The 19,090-nt window shown below is 53.0% G+C and overlaps 1 protein-coding gene across 1 annotated transcript in view; it reads right to left on the reverse strand.

Annotated features, from left to right (window-relative positions):
- Nucleotides 1–17,083, reverse strand: part of RIMS3 (regulating synaptic membrane exocytosis 3) — a 40,319-nt gene extending 23,236 nt beyond the window's left edge. Inside the window, exons 1-2 of the mRNA XM_044237939.1 lie at nt 17,010–17,083; nt 220–395 (exon numbers count right to left, since the gene is read on the reverse strand). The gene's annotated coding sequence lies outside the window, so the exon portion shown is untranslated. The remainder of the gene's footprint in view (nt 1–219; nt 396–17,009) is intronic.
- Nucleotides 17,084–19,090: the final 2,007 nt, after the last annotated feature.

Consider the following 19,090-nt stretch of genomic DNA (forward strand, 5'->3'; position numbering starts at 1 on the left):
AACTGGTGAGAACTGGCTCATGATTTGAAATAGAATCGCCATCCCTATTCCAGCTTGAGTCTTTCATCTTGTGGAGTAGGACCTCAAGGCCCAGGATGGGAAAGAGACACACCCAGGGTCACACAGAATGCTGGACCTCCAACTCGAGTCTCCTAACTCCTAGGTCCCATGTCACCAGGGAGGTGCTTCCTCTCCACTTGGAAGAAAAGCCAAACTCACTGAACTGATGAGTCTGAGCGCAGGGCTCCACATCACAGGGGACTGTGCCCCGTCCAGTAGCACAGCCCTAGGGCATTTACACGAGGCTGCAGTTAACTTCTGCCCAGACACCAGTTTTCAGGAAGGTGGTGAAGGCAGTCACAGTAGCTCCCACGAGGAGGTGATGTGGTAAGAGTCTGGAAGGAAAGAGGGAAGTTTAGAGGAAGGGCTAGCAAAAACAGCTATCCGTAAGAGCTTCCAGTAGTTGGTGGCATAAAAAGACAGACTTTGGAGATAGCTCTGTGATGCTGAGCTAATCATTTAAACTCTTTGATTCTGTTTCCTACTCTGTAAAACCATCCCAACTCCTGGGTCCCCTAACCTGCCTTTCGGTACTTTCATGTCAGACTACTATTGCTGAAGCCCCACCCACAACTTTAAAACTTAACAGATGCGAGACACTTGGAGGTCCAAATGCTGAGGAGCTCAACATCCTACTCCTCATTCCTCAGTCCTCCCCCTGACTGATAGGGTTTGCGTCTTTCCCCAGACTCTGACATGCGCAGTGGGGTTGGGCGGCAGGGGGTCGGGGGGGGGGGGGGGGGGGGCTCCTGGCTCCACCCCCAGCCATGTCACCCTGAGCAAGTCATTCTGCTTCTCTGAACTTCCATCTCTTCTTTTTCTTCTTCTTCTTTTTTAAAATTTTTTTTTCTTCTTCTTTTTTTAAAGATAGAGAGGGAGAGGGAGAGAGAGAATGCGCATGCAAGGGAGCACGAGCAGGGAGAGAGGCAGAGGGGGAAGCAGGCTCCACGCAGAGCAGGGATGTGGAACTCGATCCCAGGATCCTGGGATCATGACCTGAGCTGAAGGCAGACAAAAGCTTAACCGACTTCCTACCCAGGCGTCCCCCATCTCCTCTTCTATGTGATGAGTCTAGTTGCCACCTGGACCCAGCCCCACTCTCCAGGCTGGACTGGGTGTCAGATGGGTATAATGAGGAGCAAGAAAACACTGATTAAATACACAGGCTGTAGGGGTGCCTGGGTGGCTCAGGTCATGATCTCAGGGTCCTAAGATTGAGCCCTGTGTTGGACTCTCTGCTCAGCAGGGGGTCTGCTTCTCCCTCTCTCTTGCTCTGGCTCTCACTCTGGTTCAAGTAAATCAATAAAATCTTTAAACACACACACACACACACACACATACACACACAGGCTTTGGAGACAGACTTGGTTCAAAACCTAAATCTGTCACTTACAAGCTGTAGGATGCAGGGCAATTCCTTAACAAGCCCCCCAACCCCAGCCTACTGCTCCTCATCTCTTGGCCGTGAGATGAGAATGCTTGCTTTAGGATTATTAGATGAAATGTTGCAAAATAAGGACTGGTAACAGAGCTAAATGCTCAGCTGGGCAACTATACTGTTACTACTCCTAATGGTGCCTTTGTAAACGGGGAAGGTATACAGGTGTCAACGCTTATTGGTCTGGATAGCACACCAAATGCAACCACTTCATGAAGGCTCAGAGACCAACAGGATCACCCCTCCAGGCCCAGGCTGCTTCTACCCAGATCCCAGGACAGCATGGGTTCAGGGTCCCTGTGCCTCTTAGCTGAGGTGGGAGCTGGCATATGATGCTGTGCTGTTCTCTGCCAGCATCTCAGCTCCCGGGCCCCCACTGGATGCTGGGTCTGGCATTGGAGACCCCTGACTCAACTTGGACCCAGCACCAGGGCTGCCCACCATATTTTCCATCCCAATCTATGCCCATGTCAGAGGCCAGTGTCTGCCTCCACAGAAGGGTGGAGGGGTTCTCTTTTTTCCTAGACTCTCCTTCCCCTCGCTCAGGAAAAGATGGGCAGGTGACAGGACAGGCACATGATGGGAGAGGTAGATTGGGCTGAGGGAGCACACCCAGCTTGCACAGGGAGCACCATACCAGCTCCCCTCCTGATTCTGTGACCTTTGTCTCCCCCCAGCCGGACTCCCACACACAACGCTATACACACACACAGGGAGAGACAGAAGGCACTCGATTTCAAATGTGTAATCATACACCCTACAGACCCAGACAGATGATATACACTTAAAGACATAATCACATGTGTCCACAGAGAAGCACACGCACCCCCGAGACAAAGGCACACAGAAGCCGCCACACTGACGCCACAGGCTTTTGCGGACTCACATATGTGTAGACACCCATGCACACTCACACACACAGCCCTCCTTGGCCCCTGCCCAGCCCAGAGAGGTGGGAAGAGCCCAACCTTCAGTGGGCAGGGAAGTGGGAAGTGTCTTACCTGGGTCTTGGGTTCCTGTGGCTGAGGCACGCACACCGGCTCTGGGCAGGCACTTGTGTGAGCTTGAATACACACACACTCATCCCCGCTCCAGCCCCCAGTACCACTCTCCTGGCCCCCATCCCTGCAGGTCGGACAAAAGAGCTCCTCGGTGAGGTTTGTGGTGAGGAGATGAGAAGGCTGGCAGGGAGCAGCTGCTGTCACCATGGCTACGGGGCTGACCCACTTCTCCTCCACCCAGCCTGGCCCACCCAGCCCAGGCAAGGGAGGACAAGCAGCTTTGGACAGGGAAGTCCTCCCCATCACACACGGTAAAGAGGTGGCCCTCTGAGGGTGTGGTAAGGGATGGGGTGAGCACCAGACTAGTTCCTGCATAGAAAGGCGATAGCCAGACATTCTTTGAGGGGAGCAAGGTACTCAGAAGATGACCCCCACTAAACCTAGCACGTGGCCTCCCTTGGCATCTGCACCTCTGGTCTCGGGGACCCTCCACAGGCCATGTGCTTGCCCTGGACACATTCTCAGACACAGGCCTCATGGCAGGGCAGAGGTGGGGTGGGCAGACCCAAATCTGTGTTCCCAACTCCAAGGACTCAAAACACTGAAGGGCAAGAGAGACCCACAGCTGGTTGAACCCTGTGTCCTGCTCAGACCAAGGTTGCGGAGGGCAGGGCTTGTCCTCCCTGCTTGGACTAGGGGCTGCTGGAGGCAGGGCCATGCCTTCATTCCTCAGCCTGGGCTGCCATGGGTCTTCTCTCAGCCACGGTGCTCCTGAGGACATGGCCATGTGTCTTTCCCTCAGAACTGGAGATAGAGAGGAACCACACAGCCTTCGGACAGCTCAGTTTTGTGAGATCAGTCACAAAGCAGAATGAATCACTCCTGCACGACAGCTTCCCGTAGCTCCCCATTTCCTTCAGGATAAAGTAAAACCCCCTCATGCCGAGGACCGTAAGCCCAGTGGCTCAGCTCATCCCCTGCTCTTGCCCCTCATCTGTGTTTCAGCAGCACTTGCCTCGTTCCTGTTCTTCAAAAGTGCTCTGTGTCTCTCATCTGCCTGGAATGCTCTTCTCTAGCCTTCCTACCCTGCATTTGTCTGCGTACCCCCTTTGCCTGGCTGATCCCTACTCTTTGCTCAGTCCCAGATGCAATGTCATTTTTCCAGGAATCTGCCCAGCCAAAGTGAGTCCCCCTGTCATGCTCTCCCAGACTCTGCACTGGCCCTGCCTATTATGTGAACTGTGTCCACCCCACCCCCCGCCTCCAAAAAAAGATACGTTGAGGTAGAAACCCCAGTACTGTAGAATATGACCTTGACTGGAAGAAGGTCATTGCAGATGTGATCAGTGAAGTTGAAGTCATATTGGTGTAGGTTGGGCCCTAATCCAAGATGACTGGTGTCTTTAAAAGAATACAGCTATGTGAAGACAGAGACACACAGGGAGAATGCCATGGGACGACGGAGGCAGAGTCTGGAGTGAGGAGCAACAGATTAAAGAATGCCGGGGATTAGCAGCTGTCACCAGAAGTGAGGTGAGAGCCATGGAAGAGCATCTCCCTCAGAAGGAACCGATCCTGCCAACACCTTGACCTTGGATCTTTAGTCTCCAGAACTATGAGAGAATTAAGTTTCTGTTGTTTTAGGCAAGCCAGTTTGTGGTACTTTGTTATAGCTGCCTTAGGAAACTCATATGTTGCTATTCCTAATTTGTTCAGTGCCTGTCTTCCCACACCCCAGCCCCTGGTGTGAGCCACCTAAAAATAGACACCATGTCTTCTTCACCAGGAAACTCTAGGGCCTGGCATAGGTCTGGCCCACAGTAGGGCTTTGTAAAAATGTGCTGAATGAATGAATCATGATCTCAAACAAATATTAAATTAACAGTATTTGCAGTTGGATAGTAGAATTGTGAGTCATTTTATTTTCTTCATATGACATACTGTGTTTTTCTAAGTTCCCACTTGAGAGACTATATTGATGTTATCATAAAGAAAAACTAAAATACTTGTTTTTCTTTTCAAAACACGTTAAACCAACAGTCATTTCCACCAATATGTGTTTTATGAAGAGGAAGAAGTTCTGCTATCTGCTTGATAACTACTTTTTCATTGACTAAGTGATTCCTCCTTGTCTTGCTAGAGCGTTTTCTGGAGTCAGATCCCCAGAGCTTGAACTCTGGGGGTCTTGGGAGGAATAGATTCCCGGTGGGAGGGGTCCAGGCAAAGTACGCATGCTTCTCAACCCTCCACCCCTTCTCACAGCTCAAGAGATCCAGCCAGATGTGGTACCTGTCACCTGGTGGGGGCTGCCAGACTTGGCACTTGTGAACACCACCAGCCCTGACTGAAGGCCATTCCCAAACAGAAGCAAAATCCTACCCTTCATGAATGTACCCTCAAACTTGAATATTCACACAAATCACTTGGGGATCTTGTTGAAATGCAGACCTCAATCCCATACACCCCAGGGGGAACCTGAAAGTCTGCATTTTTTTAAAGATGTTTATTTATTTATTTGATAGACAGAGAGAGATCACAAGTAGGCAGAGAGGCAGGCAGAGAGAGAGGGGGAAGCAGGCTCCCGGCTGAACAGATAGCCTGATGTGGGGCTTGATCCCAGGACCCTGAAATCATGACCTGAGCTGAAGGCAGAGGCTTAAACCACTGAGCCACCCAGGCACCCCGAAAATCTGCATTTCTAACAAGATCTAAGGTGATAACCCACGTTGCTGGTCTATGGGCCACCCAAGGCACTGAAAATTAAAGATTAAATATTCTGGTTATTCTGCAAGAGTGAAAGCTCCAGGATAGGGAGACCAGAAATGGCACACTGGGAAGTGCACTGCAGAGTATCTCAAAAGACAGGTGGGATTTGGAGAGACAGAGTTGGCAGGAAGGAGTTGGGAACTACCTGGGAAGGTCCAGAGAGAAAGTGCTATGTTTGTAGGATGGTGAATAGAGAGCAGTGCAGCTGGAACAGGATGTAAATACAATTGTGGGAGGGAGGGCTAGAAAGGTAGGCTGGGAACAGCCAATGAAGGGCTCTGAATGCAGGGCTTCTTAAGAAGCTTGGCTTTAATCCCATAGGGAGTGAAATCTGACATGACTTAGATGTCTGTTTTAACAGAGATCAATCTGACACTGAGTGCAGACTCAGAAGAAGGTCTGACAGAAGGAAGAAGAGTCAAAAGGCAGATAAGAAGGCTGCACTGCTTCAGATAATGCAGACGGGAAAAGGAAAGGGGTGCCCAGGAGTCATGCAAAGGCTTGGGGGTTGCCTAGATGGGACACTGTTGGGAAGAGGAAAAAAAAAAACCAGAATCCAAAGTGATTTACAGGAAGGGTGGAGACTGAGAAGCACCATCAGCAAAGCTTGAGGTCCCAGAGGAAAACACTGGCTTAAGGGGAAGATGAGTCCCATCTTAGTTGTGATGAGTCTGACATAATGTTGCAACTCCCACATAGAGGCACTGGGCAGGTAAGCAGATTCAGTGGAGCCCAGGAGAGCAATGTGAGTGGGCAGGATTTGGATGTGTACCACGAAGGGAAAAGTGAGGTGCAGAAAAGAAAGAGAATGCCCAGAGGGGAGTACAGAGAGAGCAAAGGGTGAGAGGTAATATCCAGAGCGAAGGGCAGGAGGAAAATAGAATCCACTAAAGAAGAGAGAATCAGCAGGAAGGTCAGAGAAGATACCGTTGAGTGTACAGACGGCCAACCTGGAGGCCCTACCGTATTGTGACATCAAAACCAAGGAAAGGCCTGTCCAGACAAGGCTGTAGGATGGCAAGGGAAGCCCAGGCTTGAAAAAGAGCACTGTTCCCATGGAAAGCAGGATTTGAATTGGTGGCAAAGAGGGCTGGATTCCCAGGAGTAGGTCTGGGCTTCAGCAGGATTCCAACGAGCTTGGTTCCCCGGCACTTATTGCGGATCAGCCCTAGCACAGGAAGGCCGATTGCCTAACCTGCAAACACACATACCTGACAGGTGCGCACCCCAGAACTTACCAAACCCCCAGGGCAAAGCAGAGAAGCGGGGAGAAGAGGTCTTTGGAGCAACACCTTATGACTGGGAAGCACATAATTTATCATCCAACTACGACTCTTGAGAATGAGCAGAGATGCTACCAACAATCACACCACAGGTGTGCATTAAAACGGTCCCAGGCAAACCCAGCCCTGTCGTTACCCTCCTCCTGGGGGATACCGATCCCCTCCAAAATGTCCATTTGCTCCCGTTCCCCCTTTCTAGATGGGGGGGGGGCGGAATTGAGCCACAGGCGGTAGAACAGGCAACCTCATACTCAGAGGCAGTCCCCGACCCTTCCCCCCAAAACCCCCCCTCGCAGGATGTTGGTGGATAGGGAGATCGGCTCCCCCCTCTCAGCAGCACCATGGACAGCGACCGACCCAGCCCTCTCCGCATCCCCTGGCCCCTGCCTCAGTAGCGGTGAGGCTCGATCAATATTTCATAGGGGAAGGGGCTCGGGTTACCAGCCCCGCGCCTAGCTGGAAGGCGCCGCCCGCTCCCACCCCTTCTCCCCCACCCCATCACGGTAACCCTCCCCAAGAACCCAGCACACCCACCGCCCTGAGGCGCACTCCGCATTCCCGGCACACCGCTCCGCCCCCGGACCGTTCCCAGGGCACAAAGACCCGCGCACACGCCACGCAGCTTCCCGCGGCCACTCAGACGCACCACGCAGCCAGACGCGCGCTGTACAAAGACGGCGACTACACAAAACAACAGGCACACACCACACCCAGCAGCAAGCTGCCTAGACACACAGCACACACACAATATGTCTCGCAGACACACACCGCGTGGAGAGGAGCGCACTGCAGACCCCCTTGCACGTCACACAGACATCCTGGCACGCATACACAAACTCACCTGCTACTCACAGAGAATCTCAGACACACATACCACACGCTGTGTGTGCGCACACACGCAGCATGCCTTCACAGAGTCCTTCAGACATATCCCCCAGAGCTACTTCACCACACACACACACACACACACACACAAACTTTCTCTCTCTCTCACACACACACACACACACACACAGTATGCCTTCACAGAGACCCTCAGACATTCACTAGGGATACAGAAGCACATGCCTCACACTACCCAGGACCCGCACCCTCCTGGAGCCCAGGCCTGCCCTCCTGCTGTGGACATGGGATTGAAGAAGAGACAGGCAGGACTTCCATCCCTCCTGCCTGGCCCTGGTGTTGATTCCCGGGGATACATTCTGTGTGTACTCTGAGGCCTCTGGGGGCAAGGTGGGGGTTGCGGCCCAATACCCCAGGGCAGACAGACAGCAGCTCAAAGAGGTGAGAGGGGGGAAGCAGGGAAAGGGGGACCTTTGAGACCTCAAATCCTCCCCAGCTTTGTTGTCCCCAGGCCCCAAGCTCTGGGGCCTGCAGGCCCTGGGATGGCCTTGCCCTCACCTGCAGCTCCCACAGCCTCTGTGCTCCCTGGGACTCCCACCCTCTGGGAGGCCTGAGGTTTGTGTTGTGCATGGGAACCAAGAGAACTGAGGAGTCTGCAGCTCCTGCTTCCCCCAGGAGTGCCCAGCTGCTGCCTCAGAGATGAAGGGACATGCTATCCCTATCTAGACACTCCGGCTCCAAGAGCCTCCCTCTCCAGTAGGGAAGGGGCAGATAGCACAAATTCTCCTGTCTGCAGAATAATTATGGCAGGATTTTCTGAAAGAAACCCAAGACAGGGCATGAGGTGAGGAGAGGGAAGCAGGCTGGCAGAGTGGGAAGAGACCCCAGATTTTCCAGGCAGGTGGAAGGGAACTTCAAGATTACTTAGGCCAATAGGCCATGTCTCTGACGTCCCCATAGCACTTCCCAATTTTGCATTATGCACATGACATTGTGTGCCCCCTCAACAATTTCTGCCAAATCTCCATACTCTTGTACAGTTCCTTAACTATGGTCTTAAAATTGACACTTTTAACTTACATGCATTTACTGTAAATAGAAAGTTTATGTTACTACTATAAATGCAAAGGCTATTATTGCTTTCAGTAAGTAGAAAATGATGGTAAAATAAATAGAGTAAAAGCAAACTGTATTATTAAATTTTAGCTACACGGAGTTGCCAGTCAAGACCTCTTTGTTAAAAAGCAAAGGGTAGCAGTGTTGGAAAGTTGTTAAAGACACACTGGCACTTTCTCCCTGGGACAACCTTGGACTTGATGGAGTTGAAAGGGAACCGACTTTCTCACTACGCGAGACAGTGCTATATAATGACAGGTCCACGACCCACTGAAAGTGACCTCAGCTCCTGCTGAAAGTGCTACTTCTCACTGTGGGAAGCTCTAGGCTTGCCCGCATCCTGTAGGAGCTTGGACACAGTGGCTACCTCGAGCCCTGGTACCACAGCCTCGGTATCACAATCCATTCTGATAATAACAATCCTTAGAAATTGCTCAATTCTCTCCTACTTACAAATTGACCCTACAGCCAGTCTAGTATGAGCTGCACAGCAGGAATTATCACCCCCATTTCTGAATGAGAAAGCAGAGGCTCTGAAAGATTAAGCGATTTGTTCTGAGTCACATAGCCACACAAGGTAGATCCTCAACTCCCACCCCCCTTTTCTACTCTCTCTGCCTCCATCTGTCCTCCATCATTGGGAGCCCTTATTCTAGGCTGACCCCTTCCTGGGCACAGGGGAGTAGAGGGAGAATGGTAACCTTGCATCTGCCTATGAGGCCCTCACAATCCTGAAGGCAAACAGGCAAGTGAGTAAGTAGAGTTTTATTCAGGAGTCACACTGCTGTGGGTCCCTAGCCGAATAATGGCACCTCTCTGAACCTCAGTTTCCTTGTCTGTAAGATGGGGATAGTAATAGTACCTATCTTACTGGGTGTCAGGATTCAATGAAATAATGCTTGCACAGGGGTGCCTGGGTGGCTCAGTGGGTTAAGCCGCTGCCTTCGGCTCGGGTCATGATCTCAGGGTCCTGGGATCGAGCCCTGCATCGGGCTCTCTGCTCGGCGGGAAGCCTGCTTCCCTTCCTCTCGCTCTCTCTGCCTGCCTCTCTGCCTACTTGTGATCTCTCTCTGTCAAATAAATAAATAAAATCTTTAAAAAAAAATAATGCTTGCACATAGAGTCTGGCACAAAGTGAGGACTGAAAAATGTTTATTATTAGAGAAGTAAAACGAATAGAATTAATTCAGGTTAAAAAAAAAAAAGGCTGCTGAGGGTGGGCAGGCATGACAGTGTTCTTCACTGAAGAGAGGAAATGAGTTCTGTCTTACAGAACGAATATGATTTTCGTAGGGAGAACTATCCTGTCTGCTCATGCCCTCCTCTTCCTTCTCTGCCCACTCCAAAGAGAAGTGAGAAAATTTAGGGTCTCATCTTCCTACCTTTCTGCTCTGGGCTTTGAGTGACAACTGGTAGGCTCTTCAGAGTCTGCACTAGGCCTTGCTGGCCCAGGAAAAGACTCCCCTTTAAGTCACAATGCCTGCTGTTTTCTCCAGGTCTATCCAGATGGAAGGATGGGGTGCAGGTCCACCCCAGCACTCTAAGGATTCTAGCAGGTGTCTTCTAATGTACTTGCTCAGACAACAAAGACGCTCCCCACCACCAACTTTCTCCAACCTGGTCAAGAGCAACGTCTGGCTGTCTGACTTGGAGAGCCTTCCCAGCAGGCTGCAGTTGATTGAACCTGGGTGGGCACCTGACCCAATCAGATCCTGAGCCAATCAGATCCTCTCATACAAGTTTGGACTTGGATCGGCCAAACCCCGGGTTCTCTGAATATGGCCCAGAAGGAAGGACACCTTTCAGCAACTGTAGGGTGCCCAGGGTCTGGTAAAGCAGAGAAAACCCAGCCTGTGGAGAAAGAAAGATAGAGGCAGCTAGCAAGGTTCAGAGAACGGCCACTTCCATTTCTCCTGACCTATAGGTCCTGCCTCCCAGAAGCTACCGATTTTTCTGCCCCTCCGTTCTCAGGAATCTCTTGTGTCCTGGTAATAAAACCTTCTTTTTTTTTTTTTTTAAGATTTTATTTATTTATTTGACAGACAGAGATCACAAGTAGGCAGAGAGGCAGGCAGAGAAAGAGAGAGAAGGAAGCAGGCCCCCCGCTGAGCAGAGAGCCTGATGTGGGACTCGATCCCAGGACCCTGGGATCATGACCTGAGCTGAAGGCAGAGGCTCTAACCCACTGAGCCACCCAGGCGCCCCTGAACTCTTCTTTATTACTGAAGAATAAAAAATAAAAGTGGGTTTCTATATACAAGCAAAGACCTAATTAAGAAAGGGGAGAAGCGGGACGCCTGGGTGGCGCAGTTGGTTAAACGACTGCCTCCGGCTCAGGGCGTGATCCTGGAGTCCCGGGATCGAGTCCCACATCGGGCTCCCAGCTCCATGGGGAGTCTGCTTCTCCCTCTGACCTTCTCCTCGCTCATGCTCTCTCTCACTGTCTCTCTCTCTCAAATAAATAAAATAAAATCTTAAAAAAAAAAAAAAAAAAAGAAAGAAAGGGGAGAAGCTGGGAACTAGAGGCGTAAAGAGGAACAATCTTGGGAGGAAAAAAAAAAATCAGTGTGTCTGCACTGGATGAGCTCCGCGAACAGAAGATAAGGAAGTGGTGATGTAGCCTCTGTACAGATGTGGCCAAAGAAGGGCAAATTAACACTGTCCAGGAAGGGCCAGAAGGGTCCTCAGAGGCCTCGCAGCAAAGGTGATAGCTGAGACAGTTTGGAAAAGTGAAGGACATGTTCCAGGGAGATGAAGCAGGGGTGGGGGAGGCCTTACAGGCAGCGGGAACAGCAAGTGCAGAGGCACCGAGGCACCAAACAGCCTGATGTGTTAGAGGAACTGCCAGAAGTTCAAAATGGGGGGGGAGGGAGCAGGGAAGATGAAGCTAGAGAGGCATCTGTCCGGTGAAGATCACAAAGGCTTTGAATTCCATGCTAAGAAGCTGAGGCCTTTCTTGTCAGCAATAGGGAGCTATTGAAGTATTTTAAGTAGTGGGGGGTGACAGGGTCAGTTCTGTACTTTAGAAAGATGGCTCTGGGGCCATACGAAGAAAGGACAGCAGAAGGCAGGCCTGAAGGCAGGGAGGCTGGTTAAGAGGCTGCAGCAATGAGTCATCTGTTCCTTTCATCCACTGACCAGCTCGCTGTGTACCTACTGTGTGCTGGGGCTAGGCAACACAGCATTCCTGACCCCACGGGGTTCACAGGCCAGCAAGAAAGAGAAACAAGGAAGAAGCAATTCAAGTACGATGAGTGTAATGAAGACTAACGAGGTCCTATGGAGCTGGGGGCGGGGGGCGGGGGGCGCGCAGTGTTTAGTTTCTGGTTTTTAGGCTTCACCGGGGAAATGATGCTGGAGCCGGTATCTCTCTGAAAGCTAAGTAGGAGTTAACAAGGCACAGGAGGAGGAGTGCATTCCGGGATGGAGGGACATGTGCGAAAGTCCTGCTGCTCAGGGAGAGGGAGAATGGTACCAGATGAGAGAAAAAGGTAGGCAAGGACCAGATCACACAGGGCCTCGGAGACTGCGTCAGAGTCTGGCTTTGGTTCCAAGAAGACTTGGAAGGGTCTTACACAGGGAGATGATACAATCAAACGTTTATCTTTCGAAGATCACGCTGGCTGCGGTGTGAAAAATGAAATAATGCAGGGCAAGAACAGAAACAGGAGGAGCCGACTCCAGGAGGCTGTCCATGCTGTCTAGGCTGGGAGCCGGCGGTGGCCTGGAAAGGGGCGGAGGGCAGGGAAAGAGATACAGAGAGCTAACACGACTTGCTGAGGACGGCTGTGGGATGTGGGGGTGAGGGAGAGGGAGGTGTCCAGGAGAACTTCCAGCTTTCCAGCTTGAGCAAGTGGGTGGATGGTGGCAGCAGAGACGAGCTGGAGATGCTGGAGGCAGAGCAGGTGCCGGCAGGCGGAGCTGGGGACCTGGGGACCTGGGTTCGGACCCCAGATTGTGAGACATCTGAATGTGGCCCAGGAAGCAGTTAGACCTGCAGGGCCTGAGCCCAGGAGAGACAGAGACTACTCAGGTCCAGAGAATAATGAGATTAACCGGCAGTGGAGGAAGAGTGGGCAGTTTAAAGAGAGGATGGGGGAGGGGACCAACTGGGAGGGGGGAATCCTGGCGGCCGCAGGGCCTGGAGGCAGAGTGACCAGAAGCTCTGAACTTGAGCAATTAGAACGATGGAATCTAAAGGTTCATTCCCTCAGCCTCCTCCAGCTTTGGCTCTACCTCCCCGGCCAAGCCTCCGGCCTCAGCACAGACACTTTCCCTCCCTCTCCCCCAGCACCTCTTCCTACTCTGAAGATACAGCTCAGGGAGCCCCTCCTCCTAGGGGAGACTTCCCCAAGTCCCAGCATGCACTCTGCTGTCCAACAACCTGGGTCTGAATCCCAATTCTGCTACTTGAGGGCTGTGTGACTTGGGCCAAGAACTTTAACCTCACTTCTGTCATCTATATAATGGAAATAATAATAGTACCTACCTCCTAGGATCTGTTGGACGGTGAGTATGTAAAGTACTTCGCGGAGAACCTAGCACACAGTAAGCACTAAATAAATGTTACTATTATTAACATCCCGCCCACCTTGGGACAGTTAGTCATGCCCTCCACCTTGTACCTCCTCCACTTGGGAACTATTTGCAGGTCTGTGTCTCTCCCTGCCTCTTCCTGCCCCTACCCAATTTGTGGGGCTGCATAATATGCAGGGCCCAGTGCTAAATGAAAATGTGGGACCCTTGTTCAAAATGAGGAATTTCAAGAGGGTGACAGCAGAACACTAAACGGAGCCTGAGGTCCTGCTAACACAGGGCTCCTGCAGCCTTAGACTGGGGACACCAGCCCTGTCCCCGCCCCCACCCAGCCCCATAGGCCTGGCCTGGAGGAGGTGTCAGCCCCAGGCGACAGAGCAGAAATGCCAACAGACATCAAGATAGGGTTTTGTAATTTTCATCTGGAATTTCATTTTGTCCTTTCCGTAGAAATAAGACCAACTCCGTTTTACAGTTGACGACACTGAGGTCTAGAGATGGGGTGGGCCTTGCCAGAAGTCACCCGCCTCAAGAGCTACAGAGCTGGGATGTGAACATAGGCCAGCCTGGTGCCAAACCGATGCCTTTTGCCCTCTGGCTCCCTGGGGAGGTAGGGAGAATCTGGACCCAAGGGGTGAACTTTGTCAACAAGGCCCAGAGAGAGGGAGCTGGAGGGACCCGGCCCCGCCCTCCTGGGGCAAGCCACATAAACAACCAGCTCCCTGGGCACCAGGGCTGCTACCCAGGGAAGGGGGCGTGAAAGGGCAAAAGGTCACTCCCAAGAAGGCTCTGCCAGGGCCATAGACCCGAGCCCCTGCTCTCTGGAAAGAAAACACTACCTTCTCGGCTTAAAGTTCTTTAGGGGCTGCCTTTGGCCTCAGGAGAACTCCTAAGCCTTTAGTACCCTACTGACCAGGAAGGTCTGGCCTCTGCCACTGCACACTCTCCACCCTCTCTCCTCCACTGCTGCCCTCCCCCACCCACCCGCCCCTCCCAACATCACCCGGGCCTGAGCACACACTGCCCCCTCTCCTAATCCCTGCTTCTTTGCCTCCTCAACTCTAGGCTCCCTGAATCCTTCCTTTCAACAAAGTGACACTGGTGTCATTAGCAGTGCTGGGCCATCCCAGGCTAGAATGGGGCTGGAATGCAGGCTCCATGGGGCCAGGGCCATGTGGCTCACAGAGCTTGGTGCATCGGGGTGTCCGAAGGCATCTCCCTTGTAACAGAGGTAGGAGGGTCCTGCACTCCCCCTCCCCTTCTCTCCATTCCCCCCTCATCCTCTTTTTCTTGTTCAGGTACCTTGAGCCCAAGGTGGGAGAAGCCCAGACTTGCAAAGGGAAAAGATGGGGGAGAGGGGCAGTGTACATCCAGTCACTGCATCTAATCCCCCAGTACCTTCTTGATGGGGGTGGAGCAGTAGGAGTGTAAATTATGCCTGTTTTCCAGAGGAGTCTGAGACCAGTTGCCTGAAGTGGCACCAGAGCCTGGAAGTGGAGAATTCAGGATTTGAACCCAGGTCTGTCTGATGCTCACATACCTGGTGTCCTCTCTGCCCCTGAACTTCAGGCCAGGGAGCAATCGTTTCTCACCTGTGCCTTCAGTTCACACACACCCAGAGCAGCTCAGCTCCTCTGTCAGGTCAGCAAAACCCTAATGCAGAAGGCAGCCCCGTGGTCAGTGAGAGGCCCGTGTAGAAAGCATCCCTCCCTTGCGTCAACAAAATGCCAGCGTAGGAGAAATACAGACCACGCCCCCCCCCAAGCCCTGGTCAGCCAAACACTAAGGGGAGACACCCCCATTGTCAGCAAAGTGCTGCACCCCAAGTCAGCAAAAAGCCAGTGCAAGAGACATTTCCCCACCCCTCTCTGCCCAGGGCCCAAGATGTGGGCTGGGGTACACGGAGTCCTCCAAGGTAGAGCTCTTGGGGTGCGGTAGGGGGAATCAATGGGGCTAGGGCTGCCGCTGCCTGGGGGAGGAGGCTGCAGCTGGGGAGCCAGCAGACTCGGGTGAGAGTTCTCACATGGCACTAATGAAATCAACCACCAGCCTGCCCCCCCTTCCCCAGGGACCCTCCAGGCTCCAGCTGATGCAATGCCCAGGCCAGATAATTGTTTTCTTCCCTCCTTAAAGGGCCAGCTGCTGTGGCAGCTGTGGATGTCACCCAGACCCCTGAGAGACCCCACAGAGCTTAGCACCTGGTTAGGGATAGGGGGAGCCCAGAAAGTAGCAGCTTGGCCCCAGGCTCTGCAGAGGAAAATCCAATTAATGTCCGAGACCAGAAATGTCTGAGCAAGGAGGGAGGGAGACTGGAGAGTTAAGGCAGAGACTGTGCCTGGCCCACAACCACATGCCCCCAGGGAAGGGAACCTGGTCCCTGGCTGTGTCCTCAGCACCTGGCTTCTGCCTGCCTGTCCCGTCAAGTCCTTGGCAGGGGGGCTGCTGGTGAGTTCAGCAGTGCCAGGCGCTGTGCAAAGCAGCTCAGATCCACCATTTCAATCACTCCTCCCCACAGAACTGGAAGGTGGGTCTATTTTACTGAAGGAGGCTCCTAGAGGGGAAGTGATTCCCTCAATAGAACACACCCAGAAAGTGGCAGAGCCTGGGTTTGAAGTCAAGTTTGCCTGACTCTGGGCTTCATTCCCTGCAGAGCGTTGAGTAGGTGTTGAACCCCAGGGCTGGGGTCCCTAAGCCTGGCAGCCCCAGTGCTGAGGGCAGGAGGGGGTTCTGTGGGCCCTAAACAGGTTCAGAAGGGCACAGTGCTAGGTTTAAGCACAGATTTCATGGTCCCCTTCCCCAATTCCAGCCCCCACACCCCCAACCAGAGAATGTCCCATTAGGCTGCCCGCATGCCCCCAGGGACAGTTGGCAGCTGCCTGATTATAGACTAATTGGTGGCTGGAAGCAACTGGGGGGGGGCAGGGGCTGGCTAGTTAACCCCTTGATAACCAGGCCTAGCCCAGAAGGGCCCTCTCCCTGCCACTTCAGGCCCCAAACCCAAGGACCCTAGACTTAAAAAGGCATCATAGGCAGAGGACAGGACCAAAGGGGCATCAGTCTTCTTCTCCACACCTAGACAAGACCCTTGGGGCTAGGGGTGGACACCGACATTCACCCAGGCTCCCCAGACCCAAAGAGGCAGTGCCAGCCAGCACCCCTTGTTCTCTGGCCTTGGATATGGCATTGCCTACTCCATTCAAGATCACAGAAGCTATGGGCTTTCCCTGGGTTTACAAGCCCAGGATACTGGGCTTGGTTGTCCAGAGAAGATGATGTGGGCATGGGCCCAGGCAGCATGGAGGTCAGCCAGTAAAGCTACACTCCCCCTGAATGAAAGGGTGTCCAGGTTCCCCAGTAAGAGTCCTGCCAAGCCTCCATGAACCCTGGACTCCCCACCGTGGATTGACGGGTTACCTTTCCCAGCTTCCTGAAAGCCCCCTCAGCCAACCCTAGGACTAGAGTACTTTTATTTCATGGCTCCCCTTTTATTTCATGGGCTTGGCAAGGGGATGTCCTCTGGGCATCACAATGGTGTTTCATTGGGAGGAAAGAGTGCCTGCTTCTCAACCAGGGCACAGGCAGGAGGGAGAAAGCAGGCTGCCTTCCAGCTCCCTTTCCAGGAGAGATTTTAAGCACTTTCCAAAAATGCCATGCGAGGCAATGCTGTTGAAGACCAGGGCCCCAGGTGCTCTGAGAATCAGCAAAGAACTCAAGACTCTGGGGTCCCCTACCCCATTTTCCAGGCTTCCGCAAAGACCCCACGTTCCCCTCTCATACATTAGCCCCCAACCCTGAGCCATCATATAACACTCTGCTAATCCTCTGAGCCCCCACCCCCCCAACCCTGCACGCTCACATCCCTACGTGGCGCCTCACGGCCGGAACCCCCTCCCCCCGGTGGTCCCCCAGACCTCCGCAGCCCCCTCCCCACGTCCACTCCCAGGCGAGCGCGGCCTACTGACTTACCCGGAGGTGGGGCCAGGGTCCAGACAGGGAGGGGTCTCTGCTGGGCGAGGCGGCTCCACAAGGCGGGGCAGGTGCTGCCCCGGGACCCCGCCCCGCGGACCCGGCGGTGGGCGCGGCCCGGTCCCAGGCGGGCGGCGGACTCCGAGGGGGTAGGGGCGCGGGGCGGGGAGGGGCGGCGAAAGAGGCTCACGGGGGCATCGCCCGCCACCGGGCCGGGCAGCTCCGCTCCGCCCGGCTGCGCTGCCGGCTCCGCAGCCGCCACGGTTCTCAGCCGCCGCCGGGTGCAAAGCCCAAGCCCCAGCCGGCGGGAGGCGAAGAGGGAGGCGGGGCCTTGTGGGGGCGGGGCCTCGGCCAGGCGGGTGGGGCCACTGGAGGGGCGGGGCCACTGGGGGTAGGGCCTCTGGTGGTGGGCGGACCTAGGAGAATGGGGAGTCTGGGTTTGCCTGGTTGTAGGGGGACCCAGGCTAACAAGACCCTACCTGATGTTTCTGGCTTGGAAACGTGGAAGCATGGAAGGGTTGGGGTCTAGAGAACGCCTCAAGCCTCTCCACGTCCCTAGGACACTCTTGCCTCATGGCTGCTTCCCCCACCGCTACCATTTTTATCTGTACTTTTTCATCCTTCCTCCTCTTAGGGGCACCTCGCAGGACATCACTGGCACCAGGTACTCCATCCTGGACCAGATCCAAGAAAATCAAATGGTGGGAGATAGGGGAAATGACTCACAAACTCAAATTCAATTTACAGGTGGGAAAATTGATGCCGAGAGAGAGAAGAAAACACTTGCCCAAGTTCCTACTTTGAAGAAAAAGACTTTATGAGACCCTAGAATGTGGAGACCCTGAAGCTGGGTCCCACAGCTAGCCAAAGGTGAAGCCAGGACTCCATTTTATTCAACTGTTAATTAAACGTTTGTTATCATCTAATCTACATCAGGCATAGGACTAGGCCTGTGTCATAGGATGATTGCTCTGGAGCTGCAAGGGGGATATAATTAGAAGGACAAGATAGGGACAGGGAAATCGCTGGAATGATGGAGGTGAAGGTTGGAGAGAGCAGAGCCTGTGAGGATGTGTGATGTAGGAGAGGAGGGAGGAATCAAAATTCCCTTGTGCTCTTCCCATGCACCCTATCACAGAGACATGGACACCAGGGCCTCCCTTTAGAATCATGGTCCCTTTCCAGATTTGGTGAAAACTTGGGCCTTCCTTCCAGAAAAATGTGCAAATGTACACTTTGCATATAATTTCAGGGACTTCAGGGACAAAGGATTGGATGGATGGTTGATTCTTAAGTGTATATAGAAGAATAAACGTGCAGGAAAAAAAAATCTAGAGAAAAAGGAATGGAAAGAGATTCTGCCTTACCTGATATGAAAACATAAAGCCAATGTATTTAAAGCAGCATGGTATTGAAGCAGAACTACACGAATCAGTGGAACAAATTGGAAAAGAGAGCTGGATCCAACCACGCAAAGGAATTCGGCGTATGATGAAGATGGCACTTCAGGTAAATGGGTGAAATAACTGGCAAGACATTTGAGAAAATGAGAGAAAACCGTGTCCTTACCCCAAAATAAATTCCAGGTGACAAGCATATTTATATACTTTACGTACAGAAGAAAGCATGAGGGAATGTTTTAATGGTCCTGGAGATGAAAAGGCTTACCTAGGCATGATGAAACCTAGAAGCCAAAGGGAAAACATCGATTAATTTGACTGCAAAAGCTTATATAGAGAAGAAATGATTGTACTCAAGTTTGAAAGACATATCACAAGCTGGAAACGATGAATCCCAGCTCTCCTCTTCTCCTGCCGCTTCTAGCTCACCGGCCCCTCAAGCGGTGAAAGGGGCTAGCAGGAGGGACTGGCCGTGGCCGTGAGAGGGCAGAGCATACCGTGGAGGCTCCTCCCACAGCGCCCCGGCCAGCGCCCACCTGTTCAGGGGCCGGGAAGCCCTGGAAATCCCAGCCCAGCCATCTGGGTCCCCAGCAGGTGCCTCAGCACAGCAGAGCCAGAGTCCGCCCTGAGGCTGCTCACCACTTCCCTCGTACGGCCATCCCGGGAACTGTAATCCTCGGT

The sequence above is a fragment of the Neovison vison genome, chromosome 2, assembly GCF_020171115.1.
Source record: "Neovison vison isolate M4711 chromosome 2, ASM_NN_V1, whole genome shotgun sequence".
Taxonomy (NCBI): Eukaryota; Metazoa; Chordata; class Mammalia; order Carnivora; family Mustelidae; genus Neogale; species Neogale vison.